Source organism: Molossus molossus, unplaced genomic scaffold, assembly GCF_014108415.1.
Source record: "Molossus molossus isolate mMolMol1 unplaced genomic scaffold, mMolMol1.p scaffold_m16_p_16, whole genome shotgun sequence".
In the NCBI taxonomy this organism is placed as follows: Eukaryota; Metazoa; Chordata; class Mammalia; order Chiroptera; family Molossidae; genus Molossus; species Molossus molossus.
In genome coordinates, this window is record NW_023425351.1 from 44,254,514 (window position 1) to 44,262,998 (window position 8,485).

General features: G+C 41.9%; 2 long non-coding RNA genes across 2 annotated transcripts in view; one reads left to right on the forward strand and one right to left on the reverse strand.

Moving 5' to 3' along the window:
• Positions 1-7,585, reverse strand: part of LOC118631540 — a 30,321-nt gene extending 22,736 nt beyond the window's left edge. Inside the window, exons 1-4 of the long non-coding RNA XR_004959853.1 lie at positions 7,391-7,585; positions 6,054-6,132; positions 2,248-2,293; positions 728-989 (exon numbers count right to left, since the gene is read on the reverse strand). This is a non-coding gene — a long non-coding RNA (uncharacterized LOC118631540). The remainder of the gene's footprint in view (positions 1-727; positions 990-2,247; positions 2,294-6,053; positions 6,133-7,390) is intronic.
• On the forward strand, positions 1,319-2,532 carry LOC118631822. Its single transcript, XR_004959907.1, has 3 exons — positions 1,319-1,350; positions 2,104-2,171; positions 2,274-2,532. It is a non-coding gene; the product is annotated as an uncharacterized LOC118631822 (long non-coding RNA).
• Positions 7,586-8,485: the final 900 nt, after the last annotated feature.

The window sequence follows — 8,485 nt, forward strand, 5'->3', positions numbered from 1 at the left end:
AAATGCAGAATCTCAGGCCCCACCCCAGACCCACTGATTCAAAATCTGCATTTTAGCAAAATGTCCAAGACATTTCATTAAAGGTTGAGGAGCACTGAGCTAGGTGACTTAACAGATTTTACTTAATTTGCAAGCCAGTGAGGTAGTTATTACTATCCCCATATTATAGACAGGAGATAGTGTTACATAATTCTCTGTGTCACAGCTATGTCACAGAGATGGAATTTGAACTCAAGCCTGACAGACTGCATTCACTACACTGTGCTGCTCCTTACTCTCTAGAGGAGATATGTCTGAGCTAGACTTGGAAGGACCTCATTTGGAGGAGGAAGGGATTCCAGTCAAAATACCACTTGAGCAAATGCTTGGTATGGCAATGGAATAGGGTCTGCCATGGGGAATGGTAGGAATTAAGGTGAGTGAAGAAGATTGGAATCAAATTATAAAGGGCCTTGAATGTCAACTTGAATTTATCCTGTGAGTAAAGTTCACAATCTGCTGTGAGGCTGTAATTATAGGTAGACTGCTTGTCAGAAGTCCTGCCTCACCACTTATAAGCTACATCGCTTTAGGCAGTATTGCAGGTTGGTTTCTCTTGAAGCAGACACTGAGATGGAATTTGGGGTGCAAGATGGATGTTAGAATTCAAGGCTGTGAGAGGAAGAGGGAGAAAGCAGGGCTGGCAGAGGAAGAAGTCAGAGAGCAGCCCAACAAAGTATCAATCAACCTGATGTAAGTTCTTGAGTGAGGATGGCCTGTCCAGGTTGTCCTGTGTCAAGTTGAAATGGCCAGGCCTTTGTCAACAGATGCTCAGGCAGGGCATGACCTTGGGTGATGTGGGTCTCTGCAGCTGGGGAAGACCCTGACGCAGGAAGTTGTCTGTTGACAGCTGGGTGGTGGGTGAGTCCTTCCCTCAAGGGGCTCCGCAGTGCACCTCTGTGTCTGCCACAGGCAGTTTCCTTCCTTCTGTATCTATGTTCCTTCATTGGCTAAGCAGAAATATTAGTAGTAAATCCCCCCACAGAGCAATTGAGATGTTATATACCTGGCATATAATCCAAGGATGCTAGTTATTATTATTATCTTCCCTGATGAGATAGTTACTGTATAGTACTTTCTTCCTTGGAGCACTTAGATTTTGAAAATCCCTTACTATGGCCAGAGGAATATGAGAGGGTCATGCCCAGTTCCTAGCTCGCCACCTGGAATTCTACCCCTTTTTCACAATGTTCTATGTCTCATTGATTCTCAGGACTTCGTGCTGAATTAAGCTGCATTAGGCAAAAGGCAAGATCTGAGGAATTTAAACCAGAGGAATGCCATGTCAGATTAGTGATTCATAAAGATCATGTAAGTTGAATCATGAAGGATGGACTAGAGAGTGTATTACTTGGGTATAAGCTAAGCTTCTGTAATATACAGATTCAAAATAAGACACAAACAAGAGAGTACCTTTCTTTCTCATATAACAGTCTCAACATAAGTGGTCAAGGGCCATGGCACTACTCCATTAGGGCACTCAGGAATCCAGGTTCCTTTCAATCTTGTTTCTCTACTGTCCCCTGTCAAATAAACTCAAAGAGAGTCTGAAGGGTTTGGCTAGAAATAAAGACTTATTTAAGGGTCTTAGGGTTTGCAAACTGTAAACACAACCAGGCAAAAGTATTCCAAAGTGTTCCAAAGAAGGAAGAAAAGTCAAGAGTTCTTATAATAAAAAGTTCATTATTGAGAATAACCAGTTCTGCATTCTTAGCCCTCGAATTGGTCCAGGGGAGTTATTAGTCAGAAGTCAGGCAGTCTGGAAGATGGGTGCCAGGTTGTCTAGAAGATGACACCAGGAAGTCTGGTCATGTCTGGTGGTCTGGATAATAGATGTCAGTGGTCAGGGTTATCTAGAGGTCTGGTGTATGTCCAAGTATTAACACATAAGGAACTGATGTATATTCAGGCATTGACACAGGACTGAAAAGTTTAGGTTCCCAGTCTAGTTAGGACAAGAATAGAATTATTTCCTCATGTCCCAACTTACTTGATTTTAGTAACTTAGCAGCTTGACTAGAGTGACTCCGTTTTATCTTTTCCACTCTATTCCTCACCCCTAAGACAGTGGTTCTCAAAGTGCAGTTCCTGGACCAGCAGCAGCAGCATCGCCTGGGAACTTGTTTGATTAGGTATGGCCCAGCAACCTGTGTTTTAACAATCCCTCCAGGTGATTCTGAGGCACATTCAAATTTGAGACATACTCACCTGGGATTTTTGTTCTCATCTTTCAGGTCAAAACTATGGGACCAGCCTGTGGAAAGGTGGAAAGAAAGCAAGAAGAATGCAAACCATTTTCTTTTCAAAGAAAGTGCCTGAAATTGAATGTATCACTTCTGCAGACATCCTGTTGGTTGGAACCTGGTCATGTGGCTATGTAGTCATGTGGTTTACCTAGTATTAGGAACCTTGGGAAATGTAGTTTCTAACTGGGCAGGATTGTGTCCAGCTAAAACTTGGGGTTCTATATTACAAGAAAGTCAAGGAATGAATACTGGCAGAAAACAGCTTCTGCAGGAAGGAGGGGGTCAATGAGGGGGAAAGGGGGGGGGTCATCTGTAATACTTTAAACAATAAAAAAAAGAAAGAAAAGAAAATTAACAGCTTCTTCCACTATTGCATTAGGAGAGGCAAAAAAGAAAAGTGAGGGGCAAAGCTAAAGTAGTGAGTATATACGGGAGAGCAAACTATATATATCTGAGAAATTGATTTGTTTTGATGACTGTTTTGATGTTATGATGAAGGAGGAAGAAGTGGAGAGCGCCTAGGTTTCTAGGTAAGTGGATGCTGTGGTAAAGATTCTAGGGGAAGAGAAAGGAGAGAAGAATATAAGGTTGATACCAGACATAATGAGTTTGAGTTGACTAAGAATATCAAGGTAGAAACATCCAGTCCTCTAGGCAGTTGAAAATACTTGTCCAAGGATTGTGAAATTGGTTGGTACTGGAGATAGAGATATGGAAAACACTGTGGTAGTCAGAGCTTGGATGTGAACAGGATTGCTCAGAGTGTGATATGGGAAGAGGGATCAGTGCTGGGGAGCACAGACATTTAAGAGGTGAGCACTAGAAGAGAAACTAATGATGAGTGGTCAGAGTGATAGAAAGGCTAGAGACTGGAAATCAATAGAAGGAGGAAGGCACTTTCAGGTCAGGGTGGGTACCACTGTCAAATGCTGCAAAGGTCACATATATGGCAAATACTTAGAATTGGTCTTTGGTGACAAATGAGAAAAATTGAGCCTCATACAACTTAAAGGACATGCCCAGTGTTCTATAGCGAGTGGGTGGCAGAGCCAGAACAAACCATGTCTTTTATTTTTCCAGGCAGCCACTGTCTCTTTCCTCCTAATGCTATGTCTATGCAGGAAGCCTTAACATTTTGTCTCATACCAAGTTGGAGTATAAAAACTCTTCTGGTTTGTGGCTCTCTGCCCATCTGTAGGACTGTTTTCCAAAATTATTGTGGTTCTTTCTGTCTCCTATGTACTTGGGCTGACCCACCCTAGGTATAATTGTGACATACCAGGTTGGTTTATAGGCTTCCCTTTCCTCCCAAGCATTCCACAGTCATGTTGTCTTTTGTCTTTGTGGTATGCCTTGCTCTGCATCCCAGCTTTAGAGCAATGCAAAGTAGTTGTCATACCTCTCTACCCACCATGCCAGTGCTAGAAAGAGGAGCCTGATGACTAAGAAGCATAACTCAATTTCAAATGCATGGCCTTGCTGAAGATGCTGAACACCTGGGTCAAGGACAAATCCCACTAATGTGACCTTATTCTCTAGGCTCCCTGCCGGTCAAGAGGTTGATCTTGGACTTGGCAACATACAAAGTTGCTTATCTTCAAAGTGATCTATTTGATTTTTATTCTATTTTCCTAAATCTTTGACAATTATGCATCAGGGTGCTTTTAAGGTAGCTGAATTCTATGGCAGCTTTCAGCCTTCTGCTACTGGTGAATGTTTTCTGCCTATTAGAAGGACTTGCCAGCTACAGGCAGACTCCTACTATCCACCAACGAGCTCACGGAATCTATAGCTGTGTGCTGACTGCAGAGTGACCCCAAGTTTTTGCATATCTTGTAAGATTACTATGGGAACACAGTCATTATGATACAGCAGTTCTTGTCTTAAGTACTTTTGTTAGTTTTAATTTTATGGTTTCATTTCCTATTGATATGACAGACTCTTGATAACCAAAAATAAATATATCCACAAATGCCAGGTTCCCTATTTCATATATGAGTGTGACTTCATAATCTAAATTGAGTAAACCAGATCTGTTATGCAGCTGTGTACTCTCAAAACAGGTGAGTCAGACAAGACTCCATCAGCTCTGACACACTGGATGACCTTGAGAATTTAGTGACTTCCTATGACATAGAACAAACCAGGTTAGTAACTGCTAGCAGAAACAGACGTAAATACCACTAGTAAATACTACCACTGATTCTAAAATAAATGCTGACCAGATTTACACTTCACTTTCTGCTGCTACCACCAAAGTCCAAGCGATCAAGACACTATCACTAACATGGAATATTAACCAGTCTACCTGCTTTCATTCTGACCACCTCCATCTACTTTTCACACAGAAGCTGGAGTCATCTTGTAAGTAAATCAGATCTTGTCACTCATCTGCTTAAAACTCATCTGTGTCCATCTCATCTCACAATAAAATCCAAACTCATCCTTGTGGTCTATGAGACCCTGTGTGATCTGGCCCCTGCCTGACTCCCATTTCACATCATTCTGCTCTCCTCCCCCTTGTCGTAGTCTGTCTATACCGGCTGTCCTGCACCTTGTGATGACCTAGTCACACTGCCTTTCTTTTTCTTGCACACAGGGCTACCAGGTGCAGGCATGCAGGTTATGCACTCCATAACTCCAGGAACGGCATTCAGCAGGCTTCAGGGTGAATGATGGCCCTGGAATTGTGTAGCATGGCAGCCCAGCTCACACATGCCAAGCTCATTCCCAGTGCCAGACCTTGGCACTTGCTGATCCTTCTGCCTGGTACATCCATCTGCAGGTTCTGTGCAGACCTGGCTCCCTCTTGTCATCCACCCAACAAGTACTTTACAAAGCACTACTTTTATACTAGGCAGAACTGACCTAATTTGCAGGACTCCAGATAAAATGACAATCAGGACCTCTTAATCAAAAATTATTAAGAATTTCAAGATGGTAACAGCAGAGTATTAAACCAAGCTCAGGCCCTTCTGAGTGTGGGGTCCTATCTGACCACAGGTCATACCCACCTCCCCTCTTCCCGTGAACTTGGCCCTGGCCTCAGACTCAGCTCAAGCGTCACTTTCCCAGAGGGAGCTTTCCTACCGACCCAAACCAGTGTGTGAAGGTAAGGTAGGGACTCACCTTCCTTTCCAGGTAAAACTGCTGCATTTGAAATTACAGATGAAACAAGGACTCTTGGTTGCACTAGCACTATGTTTTTAAGGCTGAACATCCAATCAACATAAAAAGTTGTGTTTTTTAATGAGATCTTGGACAGGTTCATTGTTCTGTTAATTTACCTTAAAGGCAATGACAGGCCTTATAAGCTGAGAACTTTGTTGTGCAAAGATCAAAAAGGACTCATTACAGTATTATCAATTTGAAAACAATACTGTGGTTAGATTAAAAATAAATTTAAAAAAACAGTCATGTACATTTTATGGAACTAAGGATTTTATATATAATAATGAACTCAATTATATTTTAAAGTTTAGTAGAAATTGCAGTTACTAATTGGCTAGCTTATATTTCCCTCTGCCTTTGGAAATGAAAGTTTTTGAAGAACTAAAACAAAATTATTTTAAGTATAATTTCATCCTTGAAAAGTCAAAGTTTTGTTTTGTTGTAACACTGAAGTGTCTTATTTAAAATACAGGTAGTTCAAAATATATTTATTACTTTCATTCATATGGCATTTGGATTATAAAGTTTCACATAAGGTATTTGACTCAGAAAAAAAAAAAGATGCATAGAACAGCTTCTTTAAATATAAGTTCTCACCTTGTTATGGGTTTCTCTCCTACTCCTAGGAATCCAATACTCTCATTCTAAATAACAGGAGTAGCAAAAGTTCAAGAATCTGCGAGAGGAAGATAAGGCGAGAACTTGTTATTTCAGAGTGACTGCCATTCCTGCCACCATCCTCTGGCTAGGCAATGATATCTGGGGGCTTCAGATACGGTTTTCTGTAGTGGATTACCTTTGGGTTACTGCCAGGAGCAAAGTAGTTGTAAAGTGCAACTTTCTAGAAGCACTTGTAACCAAGGGAGAAAACAAATTTCTGACCTATTTTTTGCTCATTTTGTAAGCAATCATCAGGAAGGAAGGAAGGAAGGAAGGAAGGAAGGAAGGAAGGAAGGAAGGAAGGAAGGAAGGAAGGAAAGAAGGGAGGATGGAAGGAAGGAAGGAAGGAAGGAAGGAAGGAGGGAGGAAGGAAGGAAGAAGGGAAGAAGGAAGGGAGGAGGGAGGAAGGAGGGGCCTAAGAATGATAGGAGTTTACACTAGTGTCATGTAAAGATTCAAAGCAAAATTAAACAGGCATAAAGTACCTCATTCAGGAAGTCTAGTCCTAGACTAAATTATGAAGAAAACAACCCTGACTTCCTCCCTTCTTGCCCACTTGTTCTCCTAAAACTAGCTGATAAACTTTTTATAGTACTAAGGTATAAATGACTAAAATAATTACTGGATTATCTTCTACAGGAGTATTTGCTTTAGAGCGGGGGGGGGGGGGGATGTCTCTTTCCAAATTGCTAAGTTTTAGTGGCAGAATTTCAGCAGAGCCCCCAAATCATCCACAGACAAACTATTTTATGTTGAGAGAGTTCTCTATATTTGCTGGTTCCTTTTCATCTTCTCTGTCTTCTCTTGGAATAATTTTAAATTTACAGGAAAGTTGCAAAGATAAACAGAGAGCTCCATACATCTCTCACTTGTGTATTCCTAATGTTAACATTTTATGTTACTATGGCTTATTTGTCAAAATCAAGAAGCCAACAATCATACATTAGTACTATTCACTGAACACTAGGCTTAATTAGGGTTTCACCAATTTTCCCACTAATGTATTTTTTCTGTTTGATCCAATCCATGACACCACATTGCATTTAGCCTTTTCTTTTACACCCAATCTAATCAGGCTTTCGTTCCCAGAATTTCATAAAAACAGCTCCCATCAAGGTCATCAATGACCATCATGCTGCCAAAGCCAGCATAATGCCAAGGTTTTTTCTCAGTACTCATTTCAGCAGCTTTGTTTGACACAGTAGTTCACTGGCGCCTTCTGAGAATCCTTTTCCCTAGCTCTCTGAGACACCCCTTCCCCCAGGCACTCATACCTCCGCAATGCCCAGTCATTCTCCGTCGCTTCTGATGGTTCCTCCTATTTCTTCCCTACTGCTAAGCAATGGAGAGACCCAAGCCTCAATCCTTGGTCCTCTTTGCTATCAACACTCCCCGGGTATTCTCTTTAAGTCACATGGTGATAAAAGTCACCAATTTGTGATGACTCGATGACTCCATTTATATCTCTGACCCTGATTCCTCTGCAGAACCTGATATAACTGAAGCTGCGTGCTCAACATTTCACTTGGTTTCCAACAGGAGTCTCACACTCAATACCTCCCACACTGAACTTGTGCCCTTAAACCTGCTCCTCCATAGGTTTTCTACATCTGAGAAAATGGCAGTGCCAGTCCACCAATTGCTCAGGCCAAAAATCTTAGAATCACTCTGACTCCTCTCTTTTGTTTATACCCAACAATCAGCCTATCAGCAAATTCGATCAGCTCTACTTTTGGAGCTATCCTGACCACTTTTCACTATTTCCACTGCCATAATCCTGGTTTAAGTCACCATCTTTCAACTTGGATTACTGCAATGGCTTTCAAAGTGTTCATCCTGCTTCTGCCCTTATCCTGCCCCTACCTCCCCACCACCCCAAGTTTATTCCCAACACAGGAATAGTTTTAAAATGTAAGTCTGTTCATGTTACTTTACTCAAAACCCTCCAAAGGCTTCCGTTCTCAAAATACATAGAATCCAAAGTGCATGGAATTACCAGGACTGCAAGGTACTACGTGATCTGCCCCTCCCCCAACTCTCTGCTTAATTTCCTGCCACACTCTCACTTACCCCACCCCAGCCACACTTGCCTCCTTGCTCTTCCTTTGACTTACCAAGCACGTTTTGCCTCAAAGGCCTTGCACCTGCTATTGTCTCAGCTTGGGATGCCTTGTCCCTAAATACCTTTCTGGCTTGCAGGGAAGAGTGATAAGGTAGTTTGAGCAAGGTAGGCTGACCAACTTCTTTTTTTTCCTTTATTGATATTTAGAGAGAGAGGAAGGGAAAGGAGAGAGAGAGATGAATAGCAATAAGAGAGAACACTTATTGGCCGCCTCCTGCATGCCCCCCACTGGGGATTGGGCCCACAA